The sequence below is a fragment of the Erigeron canadensis genome, chromosome 1, assembly GCF_010389155.1.
Source record: "Erigeron canadensis isolate Cc75 chromosome 1, C_canadensis_v1, whole genome shotgun sequence".
Taxonomy (NCBI): Eukaryota; Viridiplantae; Streptophyta; class Magnoliopsida; order Asterales; family Asteraceae; genus Erigeron; species Erigeron canadensis.
In genome coordinates this window covers 34474577-34487209 of record NC_057761.1, presented here as the reverse complement: position 1 = coordinate 34487209, position 12633 = coordinate 34474577, and the positions used below count along the sequence as shown (strand labels likewise).

The 12633-nt window shown below is 32.1% G+C and overlaps 2 long non-coding RNA genes across 2 annotated transcripts; both read right to left on the bottom strand.

The window, feature by feature from the left end:
- Positions 1–1376: 1376 nt before the first annotated feature.
- On the bottom strand, positions 1377–2342 carry LOC122587589. Its single transcript, XR_006322152.1, has 3 exons — positions 2272–2342; positions 2079–2152; positions 1377–1559 (listed from the first exon to the last, which is right to left on the bottom strand). It is a non-coding gene; the product is annotated as an uncharacterized LOC122587589 (long non-coding RNA).
- Positions 2343–2673: 331 nt separating this feature from the next.
- Positions 2674–3854, bottom strand: LOC122597815. Its single transcript, XR_006323469.1, has 5 exons — positions 3790–3854; positions 3095–3178; positions 2969–3022; positions 2809–2878; positions 2674–2717 (listed from the first exon to the last, which is right to left on the bottom strand). It is a non-coding gene; the product is annotated as an uncharacterized LOC122597815 (long non-coding RNA).
- Positions 3855–12633: the final 8779 nt, after the last annotated feature.

The following is a 12633-nucleotide window of genomic DNA, read 5'->3' as shown; positions in this document are numbered from 1 at the left end:
GTTACAAATAGCACGGTGGACTTGCCATACTAATTCATACTACATGTATGTTAACAAATAAAACCTAATGAGTCAAAGCCAAAAACCAATATACCTTAATGCTAATATCAATTATTGACATAACATACATAATGGATAAAACCAAAAGATAGAGTAGATCATCATCGGCCATTGATAAAGAAAGAATTAATCACCATAGGTACCCCAAGCCTCGAGCAAATTAATGAATATATCACCTTGTTAAATCACAATTCCACGTACAGAAAATGTTTACTATAAAGTTTGCCATTATTATTTGAGTCTAATCACTTTTTTCATTTGAAATATACACTTCCAAAAGAATTAAAGCTAGTTAAATGATTCTATCACAATATGTAAACACTACAAAATTAGCCAAACTTTTAATTAAAGAATAATACGAGTACCATTTACCAATAGTAAAACAATGATAAAATAAAAGATGGAGGAGAGAAAGAGACAAAGTACGGGTCCCTTTTCACCCAAATACTCATCAACGCAACACTATTTCAATTACTCTACCAAAGTCACCGTTGAAATTATCCCCCTTTTTTCTCCAGTCCCTCGATCGATGTCTTCTCTACTTTTCCTTTTTTTTTTTCCTTTTCCATGTGGTTTTGAAAGTAGGGTACCAGCAGCAATTAAATGTTAGAAAATGTATTACGATGTGGAGAGGTTATTTTCATGTCACCCAAAGACTCACATATTAAAAAAACAAAACTCAGAAACTGGAATAAAAAGTTTGAAAGAGAATCGAGCATAACCAAAAGGAAGTGAGAACATTTAATTTTTAAGTGTGTACATTTCTGTATATTTAATTTGCCACAGTTTAAAGGCTAAAATAGATAAGTAAATTTGGATTGACATTCTGTGAGGTGATTCTTATTTGCATATATATTTACCGAATTGCATGCGATGCCTTTTTTATAGCCAGTTCAGAAGTTATTGAAATCTTACATTATGTAAAGTCAAAATTGCGGTAGGGCCTTTGGGGACAAATTAAAGAATTCGATACATTCATGCACTACAAGATAATTGACATTTAGTGACTGAAAAAACGGGTCACTAATTCTTTAGAAACAGTCACTAAATCCATTTTGGCTATCTCCCTCTAAAAATCTATTATGTAAAGGAACGGTAGCTAAAAGTCTATTAATTGTTACACTAAATTTCAGTCACAAAATGTCAAAAATTATAGTGTCTTAACTTTCTGTCATTGAAAGTTGTGAAGGCAAAGGTTATAAAAGAACCATTAGTGGCAGAATGTTATAGACCGAAGAGTCACTAAAAGTCTTTTTCAATTAAAAAACTAAGATTATTCCAGAAATATACAAATGATTTAGATTTTAGATGTCACAATAAAGCAATAAACTGAAGTGCTATCATAACAAAGTGAACAAATGAATAGAGAATAACTTTCGATTGGTACTCAAATTTGTAAACTTAAATAATAATACAATATCAATCGTTTCATACTATATCTAATAATCTACAGAAACAACAAAATATGTCCGGGTGCTTGGCTGTATCTGCATCTCCCTCTGTTAAGTAAAAGAAATTAGATCTTGGAACAAGAAAAAAAATAATAGATATTTGGAATAAAAAAGTAGATATGCATTCATGCCATAAAGTAATTCAGCTCTATTTGAGGGGAATATCATTTGTTGAATATACGAATCAAAATATTATACGAAAATACATAAATAGACGGTTAACCCAACCCGACCTACTAGACCTGCAAAGCTTTCTACTCCCGGAACTAGCTACCCAATCTATTCCATCTAGTCTTTACTATTAACCATGATTTGGCGTATAATCTCTTACGGGTCAAACATTTGGATGTTAGTTTGGTTGGCAAAGCAAGTTCAACTCAAACATCAGCCATTCAACAACCAATCTTAAAAGTCACATATAGATGAGCAGGGGACATTAAACATAATAGATGAACTAGTGATTCGGGCATAATAACATTTTTTTAGGCTAATTAGTTAGGAGGATTAATCACTTCCCTTTTTAAAATTACCATATGAAAACTCAAAGTGATAACAGGATGAACTTACTTTCTGAAATAGCAAGCCAATAAAGCATTATGAGGGTGGTCTGGTTCAAGAAAGGATAAAAGCATGTTCATCAACTGCAACGACATGAAGAACTTATTTCTCAAGGCAATAACAGTTATGCAACCTGGAGAGTGAAGAACCCTCCTGATTCTTAACTTAATAACCTAAAAGAAAGGGATCCATTGTTACATACCTCCTCATTCTCAACCAAGGATTTGAGAATGATAATGATTTGACAAGGGAAGATCTCACAAGCAATAAAAGGGAACCTCTAACATAATAATACTCATTATCTAATAGTTATGTAGACATAATAGGTAGACCCCTGTCCACTAATACAATTATGAGAATAATGGTCCACAAAAACCTACTTGAAAGTTGTTGAACCCGAGTCGTCTCCATCAAACTACAATTGACAGTAAGCGCACATTCTATAAGTTGGGGTAACTGATTTAGTCGGTATTCGAGGTAGCTGTGATACAATATCATACTACTATGTGCTTGTTCTGTAACCAAAACAAAAGAATGATCACTTGAAAAAAAATAGGCATTAGTTGTAAAATGGGTCTCTAAAGTTGTGTTGTGTCAAAAGATACCTGCCAGAGCTTTGGTGTCTGGATTGACCATGATAAGCTTGTTCTGTAACCAAAACAAAAGAATGATCACTTGGAAAAAATAGGCATTAGTCATAATGGGTTTCTAACGTTGAGCTATGTCAAAAGTTCATTACCTCTTTATGCATAGATACAATCACACCTCGATAACTACATACATGCCCATATTGAAGTCTTCCAAGTATCCTACAGATGGCAAACACGAACCATGAGAACATTTTTAGCATAAAAATAAATGACAGAAATTAAGCTACAAAGTGTGTTCATTAAACTTACTTGACAGAAATTAAACTACATACATGCCCATATTGCATCACCAAATCGTGCAGCCTAAGTAACAAGGCAGGTTTCAGTTTGTATCTTGACAGAAATTAAGCTACAAAGTGTGTTCATTAAACTTACTTGATCAGGTTTCAATTTCATAGGATGAATCTTGAAAATGGCATCTTTATGCGGAACACCCACAAGAAGAGCAACACCACAACCCTGTAAAATTCATCTTACAAAACTAAGTACGATAGAATAAAAATCATCGATATGTAGCATGTAAAAACAAGGTAATGCATACATCGTGAACACACTTAAAAGCTGAGATCATAGCATCAATATTTCAATCTTACCTTCAGCAGCTAGCCTGATTGCAAATATATCATTATCATTATGTATGATTACATATACATGCCTAAAATTTTTCAGACTAAAAGATCAAATAAAAAAAAGAGCTTAAAACAAGTCCCACAACCAAGGACACAAACTTTGCAACTAGCACATTCTTTGCACTCTCAAGCAAAAATAAGGACATGATCCCCTGTTCACATGCATCATTAAAAATCTATTAAATTATTATGTTAAAAAATACAACAAACACTAAAACAAACACATTTAAAATTAATAAGTTTAATCACTTAAAAATAATAAATATATGCTTTAGTTTTATGACTCGAGGAGATGACCAATAAAACATAATGTTTCAATCTTACCTTTCCCTCAAGCCAATATAAACCTAACTAGAGAGATATTATATTATGAGGGAGTCTTTAAGTTTCATAATATTATATATATTATCACCGGTGTAGCTAGAGTGGATTGTTCAATACCTTCGGCACAAACCCATTTTTGTTTCAACCACCGATACGATCGAGTAACACCAGATATAATTGACTAGTGACATGGAACATATCAATTAACTAAAATTTAATATGTGCGCGATAAATCTCTTTCATTTAATATGTGCGCACATATTAAATAGATAAATAGTCAATGAATTCCCATTCATTTAATATGTGCGCGATAAATCTCTTTCATTTATCTTAAAGGGAGTTGCGTTGGTGTTCCTCTGTTGGTGCTTTTTTGATTAATTGACTGACTGATAATTATTTTTCCTAACTTAACTTTTGGTGTTGTTTCGATTAATGTGAAGTTGCCTTCATGTTGTTTGACGTAACTCGTAAGTTCCCAAAATGTTTTGATTAAAAGTCTTTGAATTTTTCCTCCATATATATAATTGATTTTTGGAAGATCAAAATTAGATTTTCATGGGCTCCAGTTAGCAAATTACTGTAACTCTTTTACATATTTAGCATGTACATGTTGTAAGTATACTATAAAATATTTATATTAATAACCCCTACATTATGTTTTCACACATGGAATAATAAACTATACATTTTTGTTCGGATTAATGATAACTATAATCCCTATTATATATACTTTGATTATTTGTGTGTGTTGCTAGCTTCATCAACTTTATTATTATCATGTAATACTATCTTGCACTATGTTCTCAGTTGTAATATTTGATTACTATGCCAAAGTCAAATTAGTTTATGTTTAAAGTAGGGGAAAATAAGTTTTTAGTAAACTATATTTGGTTATCTGGATTTTATTAACGGTAAAGTTAGTTAGTTAGATATGATTAACACACGAGTTTAATCTAGTAATTAATATATATATATATATATATATAGATCAACCAGTCAGTATTCGATATCAAGGGACACCTCACCATATAATGGTGATGTCTTGCACGTACTCTAGACTACGAGATGTAGACCATAAGTCATTACAAGTTATTCAAAAGAAAAACCCTCTGGACATGTCACTCTAAAGAGTTGAACCCATGACTTGAGGCAAAACCAAAGATGGCTCCACTAATATATGTTACGAGAGATACTTTTCATGTCCAAAGCACAATCAATTTTATCAATGAAAATGTATCCAAATCTTGCAAGAGATTTATAACGACAGTTTAACTTTTACAACAAAATCAATGGATTTAAACCAACATTTGCAAATCAATGGATTTAAACCAACATTTGCAAATATATAATATGGTGGATATTATTATACTAGTAGACTGTATTGGGGGCATAAATAAAACATATCACACATCATCTCAATCTATCTTATATACTAACAAAATTGCAAAAATTAATTAATAACTTGTAACTGAATGTATTTACATACCTTGTTAGTCATCGACTACTTTTATTTATTTTTTCAGTAAATAAATGGTAAAAATAAATAAATGGTTTGATAATACTCCAAAGTATAACCATGCATAATTTCATAATCCATATTTAAACTTCTATCATCATGGCTTAGTCATCAAATACTGTTTTTAGTTCACCTAAGCATAAAAAGGATCGTTGTGTGAACAAAAGTGTGGCATAAGCAAATAAGTATAAATAAAGTTAATGATATGCATCATTGTTGTCATTGCCTTTTATTATTGTTTTTTGTTTTGACGAGGTCATTTAAAATATTGGGTGAGGGCATTGACATATTTGGGCTATATTTTTCTTAATAGCTTAAATCATATGCAATAAATAGTTTAAAGTTAATGGGGGCACTTCCCCACTAAGGTAGATCTGACCCTAACTAAAATAATATTTATAATAAAACTAAAATAATATTTTAAATAAAAGATCAATTTATAAAAATATAAATAGTATGTTAGAACATCATAAAAATTATAGTATAAAATCCTAAAAAAAGCCTAGCTACCAAAAGAAAATGATGCTTGAAAGTTGAAGCTTTTTATCACTTGCAAGTTGCAACCAGTTGTTCACCCAACCTTTTTATTCACTTGCCTTCCTTTCTCTCCTTTGACAATCACTCAAACACACATGGAGTAGAAAAACCAAGATACATTCTTATATTAGAACAAGCAATTCTATCCGGGAATTTATCTCGGGAGAAAAACAAAACTCTCGTGATAAAAATTAAAAAACATTAAGCTGAAAACCAAATTTTCATGCCAACAGTTATGAAACTTTGGTGGATAAAATTAAAAACTCAAAGTTATGCGTAAAAGAGTAGCTAAGATGTAACCCTGGCGGCAAAAGTTTAAAAACCATAAGTTATGTAATAAAAACAAAACAAAACTTTTGTGGCAAAGTTAAAAGAATAAAAACTTTGAACAAAGCTTTCGTGACAAAAGTAAAAAAAGAAATTAAAAGTTATATGCCAAAAAGTAAAGCGGGGAAAAATAAAAAAACAATGTTCCTGTGGTAAAAGTTTAAAAAGTTAAAGTTACGTGGTTAAAATAAAAAAGAAAAAAACTTTATGTCACAAAAAGTAAATAAGATGAAACTTTTTGTGGCAAAAGTTAAAAAAAACTTAAATTTGAGAACAAACTTCGTTAAATACCTTTTTGTAATTACCGTTAGTTACCTAAGCTACAACTAACGAAAGTTAAGTCCGTTATATATCTTTGGTCATGCAATACAAACTTGTACCCTTTGCTTAAAGGATGGTATAATTCCTTTTTGTTCATAACCCCACTTGTAAATAATCTTGTTACAATATTTCGGGTGAAAAGCAATATATACTGGTTTAGTTCTTTGGAGTTTCTTTTGTTGTGTTAATAATATGGATGACTTTTTAGCTTGCTTAGTCTATTTATATATGCATGCATTTCTATAACCGTAGATATTGCCACACAAGTAGTTCTATCAAAGGTCATGTTGTTCATTTATTAATTTGCCATAACTATGCTTTTAATTATATTATCCATAATTAATGCATCCATCATTTAACATGAATAGTTACATATTATTCTACACATTATATTCCTTAACTGCAGACTAAAATTTAATTTTGTTTTATCACTATTATATTCATACTTTATCATCAAAATTAGTGTAAGGTTATAATTAGTTACTTCAAACGTAGAGTTTTTTTTTCCAATGAGTGTAATAAATAAACTTATTTTCACCAAATTAGTATAGTTTTTAAAATATTTACCAAATTAATTAGTGTATTTATTAAATCTAGTTAATTTCATTACATCAGTTTGCCATATTATCGATCAAGATGTGCCAACCTCATTCAAATCTATCTTCTTAAGATATTCCACCTTTTATCCATGCTCCAGCAATTTTCTTCACCGACGTCCATCATATACTACTATCATATTACAAACGTAACTTACGATTATAAGCATTATAAATTTTTGTAGACCTTATCGGTTGTACAGTGCACACTGTAACATCCCGACAAGGCGGAATCACGAGAGTTACATACTAAACACGGTACGGCATGGAAATTAAGTAGAGACACTTTTAAATGCATTAAAAGGATTGGAAATCCCTACAATTCCATCAATTATAATCTCAAGATCATACAAAAATGCATAAGGAGCACAACCATCAATCGTTTATAAAAGAGAGTAGAAAAGATGGCTTATGATCCTAAGCATAACCCATAATCGGGGACTATGAATCACGGATCCACGGTAGAGTCCAAGTTTAATCCTAGCATACAAATTATTAATCATCATCCAATACGTCTTTAGTTCACTTGTTCACCTGAAAAGTGTACTGAAACGTGTCAACATAAAGTTGGTGAGTACGTAAGTTTAAATAATGAAAATCAAGTGTCAGGATATCAACCGTTAACGATATACGAGGATTAGAATACCTAATCACGTTCACACAAATCAACACAAGTCAACGTTTATGTTTAATAATGGTTATAACGGCACGACTTACATAATGAATAATGCGCGATAAACCGGCACGACTTACATGATGAACAATGCGCGAAATACGTTTCTAGCACGACTTACATAATAAATATTGCGCGATAAACCAGCACGACTTACATGATGAACAATGCGCGAGGTACGTTTCCGGCACAACTTACATAATAAATAATGCGTAATCATAAACACATACAATCACGTTAATAAGTGAAACAAGCAAGCATTCAACATCTCGTTCCATATCATAACAAGTGAATCAACCGACAACTATTTAATAACGAGTACACTTTCCACCCCAATTAATACAAACGTAGGGGCTACGAAACTCACATTTGCCTTGAACGTCGAGTTATACGTAAACAATAAGTGTTCAACGAAATTTAATTGTCCCGAATTCTTCAAAGTCCACGGCCTATCAATACGTTTTCATAACATGTGTATATTAATATGTAAGTATATCGATTTGTATATATTAACGGGTAATTATATTAATTAGTAAGTATTAATACATAATTATATAAATTTGTATGTAATTATATTTAATTTAAATTGTTTAAAAGAAAAATAAAAGGATAATTGCATATATCCTCAAATATGTCATGTAAATTACAAATTTCCCCAACTAAAATTTTAAATAACAAATATACTCATTATTTCTAATTAAATAAACATATTTATCCATCTTAATATATACTATAAGACAGTTGAACTAATGACTTATTAACCAATCAAATCTCTCAATTTCATCAAATTGACTTTCGCTTATGTCATCATTTAGATTAACTATAAATTAAAAATCCTAATAATCATTATCCAAGTATATTATTATATTAGTATATATATTATTTTGTAGAAAAAATCTCATTAATTTACACTTTTTTTTATTTTTCATCAATAATTTACACTTTTTAGCCCTGAATACTTAATTTATATTTATTTTTAACCATCAACTTGAGAAATTTTTTTTAAAATTTACAATCATTTAATTAGTTAAATTTTTTTTATCAATATATTAAATATTGTTTACGAAAAATTATTTCAAAACCTAATGACTTATTAACAAATATTAGATTAGATTTTTATAAATTATAAATATTAATATATAGTTTAATATTTAATAAAAACACAATTTGAACTCTAGATACATATCCAAAACATAATAACAGATGACGATATATAACATCCTTATCTTAAACACAATAGGAACCACAAAACATGAAACGGTCACAGAACAGAACACAGGGTTACTTGAATACTAAATCGAAGTCAATATGAACTCTATTCAAGTTGCATTATATCTCTCAAATCAAAAAGGTACATATATATATTTGTATATTAGGTTTGCGTATTAATGTTTAAAGTTACCATTGTCACTCAAATCAAGAAACTTAATTGTTATCAAAGAGTATGAAAACAATCTTAATTGTTATGTAATTATCATAGGAAAAGTGATTGAAAATAAACATATGCGTGTTATGGGTCCGCATCATGATCACATACATATATTTGAATGTCAAATACATGATCAAAAGTATGTTTATATTTTAATTCTTAATTATCTTTCATAATAATATCACATTATGAGTACAACTGGTTTCAAAAAGTTATATAATAGAGAAATTATTATACCATATGCCTTGTGGAATGAATACGACAAACAATTTCATCAATATATCTCAGCTAATAACGACAGTGACAAACATATGATTATTGTACTACAACTTGCAAAGTGTAACACTTAAAATCTTATATCATCAAAATTATAAATTTTATGACTTAAATATATGTAGATCTAATATTGATAATATCGTAAACCCCGTGTCCAGTATTGAACACGGGTCTAAAATCTAGTTTACATCTATTTCATCAATTAAATTTTATTTTATGACCATTTTATCCTTCTTTACTTAAACCACTTTGATTCATCACTAACCACTAAAATCAATAGCAAAACTTACGAACTTCTTTTGAGGCTAAACTTCATTTATGCGGTTACAAAAATCCATCGGTTCTAATAGTTCTAATAGCTAAACTTTCTATCAAAAGTCCACTAATAGACCATAAAAAAAAATCTATAATCAAACTACCAATCCTAAAAAAATAAAAAAATCCATTTCTTTTAATACCATCAAAGAATGGATCTATAATCAAATTCTGAATCAATTAATTCCTTAAAAGTGTCCTTCCTTCTCAATGCCCGGGCATCCATCCAATGCATTCTTTTCGATCTTGCGGTACACTGAAGTCTACAACCTTACTAATAACTAAGAAAGGTGCTTTCCTTTACTAATGCAAGACTCCTCTCATTCTCAAAGTAGCTGTCTCCATCCCGATATTCCTGCTTCTGGAATAGAGTAAGCTTCTCTTCTTTCGCTGTGTGGCATACAACTTTGGACCTAACGGCCGACCGAGTAACGTATCAAGTGATACGTGAATTGCTCAGTAGTGCTTCGCCACTACCGTAGCTGGCGGAAATAAGCTTAATTTGTAGAGCATAGCCTTGCCAAGGCTGAGGTTGAGGGTTCAAGTCCCTCCTTCCGCTCCCGGCTTCGCGCTCTATCATTTCTTCTTTCTTTCCTAGCCTACTCAAAACCTATTTAGGAAGGGCTATCATTATATACGCAATTAATAAAGGATGTCGAATCATCCACCGAATCCTATGTTTCATCAATCTTATCAACATCATTATAATCGAGTTTTTAACATTGTTTTATAAAACCAAACTGCTACCCCGCTGCGGTTGTCAATACCCGACACCCCCAACTGCTACCCCGATGCTGCTACGTCTATATCTTCCACCGTCTACATTTCTCAACGTGCTGACGATGTGATGGTGGTGGTTGGTGAGAAAAGAAACGGCGGGCAAATCTGAGTGGTGAGAAAATTATACACTTTACATATATGTAGATAAAGGCTGACGTAAAGAGTAAAGATCTATCGAGTATACAGTATATATATGAACATCTGTTTGTGTTTGTAAGTATATCTGCTTGAGACAATTTCTTATTTGATAAAGGGTATGATTGTGTAATTCATATTAGAAAATAAGATTGTGTATATTTGTAATATACAGTAAAATTTTTGTTGAGGAAATTTGTAATTTACATAGTATTATTGGATATATTTGCAATTGTCCAACTCATCCTTTGACTAATTGACTCTAAGCCGGCCCACCCCCATTTACCATCATAAGGGAATATGAGGCTCCCTTCCACCGATTCATTTATATATGTGTATATAGTTTGTAAAGTATCTGTATCTCCATCTTCCTAAATCAGAAAATACACAGACTATATAGCCGCCCCCTTTCCCATTTAAAATAGCTTTTCAATTTCTATTTTGACTCTAGAGGGGTTTCCATGGAGTTTAGATACGAGCGCAACACAACCCGAGATGCATCGAGACAGGCTGGTGGTTTTCAGGAAACAAGAAAAGGAAAGCACCGTCTTGGACGGCACAAAGCAGCGTCCCACACGGTGGGCAGAACTTCCGGCCAGCGTGTCACACGGTGGTGACCACCGTCCCAGACGGTGGTCTGGAATTTGCGTTTTCACCGTCTCTCCTAGCGTAGAACAGAAGTTAGGGGCGTCTGGCTAGCGTAAAGCTTAATTTGAGAGATGCAGGGCACCGTCTTGGACGGCCACCTGACCGTATGAGACGGTGGAACAAGGGAGAACAGCGTCTTGGACGCTCAAAGAACATGGCAGACGGTGGTAGGGAGTTGGGCAGAAAAATTGGGCAGTGTCATGTGATAAACACAGTTTCCATGCTACGATTCGTCCAGTCGAAGTAACAACGAACTTCGAATGGGGTTGATCCATATCATCTTGACTTGGTTCTGCTTCCTCTATTTTTTTAATAATACCGGGTCGGGTTCTTCTCCTACCCGTATGACTTTTTAGTCAACTTGACTTTTGTGCATAAAAACCCTAATTCGAGCTTATGAAATCGATTTTAGAAGGATCAGAACATGTTTTAAGCTTTAATAATCTAGTGGAATGTTAGCAAAATCCAAAACCTCCCTCGAATCGATCAGAATCAACCCATTTCATAATCAAGTTTGTTTTTGACCAAAATATAAGTATATATATATTGAAAACCCCAAATTTCGGGTTTAATTGGTTTTAAATCGGATTTTTGGCCACATGTTGTTTCTGATAGACTAGAAATGAGATTCCAAACATAACCCATTAAAGAATTTGACTCCATTTGACATTCAAGCATAAAACCTGGTTTTGACCCATTTGACCACTTAGAACTCTAATTTTTTACTAAAAGGATTTTTTACTTGCAATTTGACCCAAGATTACTTGCATATAAAATGAAGCTTTTGAGTTAGATTTACCTTACAAACACCACCTCCAAGATCAAAACCCGAATTTGAACTATTTAAGAATATTTCTTGCACCTTGACTTTTAAATTTTTGAGACGATGATTAGGCTAAATAGAGTGGGGCAGAATCCCCCTATTTTTCGCCTAAAACTCGCCCAGCACAACGCCCCCCCCCCCCCTCCGAATGCGCCCCTCTTCCCTTCTGGCGAAATATATATTCCGCCCAAAACACCTTTGACCAAACAATTGGTTTCCGTGTTTTTGGTCTCCAACGGCTACTTTGAATTTTTTTTTTTTCTTCTTTTCTTCCTGTATATATACTACCCATCTATATTTAAACCAACACAAACCTAACAAAAAACTAAAACAAAACCAACATCCCTTCCAAAAATTATACAAAAAAAAACACAACATTATTTAACAAATATGGAAGATATCGATGAGTTTTCATCTTTTAGTTCTTCGTCAAGTGGTAGTTCAACCGATCTAGACGAGGCTATTGAGCAAACAGGCGTTTTGACGATAAACACGATGTTAGAAGCCGCAAGAGTAAAAGAAGAAGAAGAAGACGAGGGGGCGCACCAATACCACGTGAACCCGGAAGTAGGCGTAGGGCGGTTC